Below are 1,136 nucleotides of genomic sequence, written 5' to 3'. Positions count from 1 at the left end.
CTTCATGTCCCTTTTTAGTTAATCCCTTACCTTTGCCTCTGGTCTTTGGCAATCATTGATCTGTTTTTTTCCAGAATGTCAGATAAATTGAATCATTAATTCAATGGCCCTTTGAGTCTAGCTTCCTATACTTAGCATAATGTGTTGTGATTCATTCATGTTGTTATGTTTATTGGTTTATTTTTGTTGTTGCTGTTTTTATCTTACCCCACTAGCAAAAATTATGCTGTTTAGTTTCTTGATGAGAATCTCAGGTTCAGCACATCACCAGTGTAATAGACAAGCCTCACCCTAGCAAAACCCCTTTTGTGATCATAGTATCTCTTCTACCAGGTAAGAATTTATTAGTTTACTTTTATTGCTAAGTATCACAGGTGCTAAGTATTACAGGTTATGTAAACATCTGTGATATTTCTATCACATATTGTTTACCTATTTTCCCACTGAAGGCCATTTGGTTTGCTTCCAGTTTTAAGTAATTATGAATAAAGCTACCATAAACACTCCTGTACAGATTCTTGTGTGAAGATAAGGTTTTTACTTTTGGGTAAATTATATATTTGACATTGAAAGAAAGGTCTAGTTTGCGTGGTAAGAAGCAATGTATAAAAATTCCAGATGCTCAACATCCTTCCTAGTCTGTGAAATTGTCAGGTTATTTGTTCATTTGGATGTTCTACTGAATTTTTGCTCTTATTTTTGTTTTAGCATTCTAATTAGTGTGTAGTGGTATCTCATGGTAGTATGACAATGTTGAGCATTTCCTTTTCTTGTCCTTAATGTCAGACCTATCTCTTCCTCGCTGAAGTATTTGTTTAAATTTTTTGCCCATCTTGGTGAGCAATTGTTTTCATGTAATTATTTTATTATTGAGTTTTGAGATTTCTGTATGTATCCTAGATGCAATTCATTTTTTTGTTACCAGATATATGCTTTAAAAATATTTACTCCAATGTCTGGTTTTGTCTTTCATTCTATTAATAATGTTATTAGAAGAGCAAAAGATTTACGTATATGTTTATATAGATATACACACACACATGCAATATATCCTGTGTGTATTTATGTAAATCTATCATATGTATGATATATGTATGGATATATATCTATATATGTGTATACATGTGATATATATG

General features: G+C 31.4%; 1 pseudogene; it reads right to left on the bottom strand.

The window, feature by feature from the left end:
* Positions 1 to 204: 204 nt before the first annotated feature.
* LOC119469230 lies at positions 205 to 341 on the bottom strand (annotated as a pseudogene).
* Positions 342 to 1,136: the final 795 nt, after the last annotated feature.

This window comes from Cebus imitator, unplaced genomic scaffold, assembly GCF_001604975.1.
Source record: "Cebus imitator isolate Cc_AM_T3 unplaced genomic scaffold, Cebus_imitator-1.0 Scaffold605, whole genome shotgun sequence".
Taxonomy (NCBI): Eukaryota; Metazoa; Chordata; class Mammalia; order Primates; family Cebidae; genus Cebus; species Cebus imitator.
This window is presented reverse-complemented; position numbering and strand designations above follow the sequence as displayed.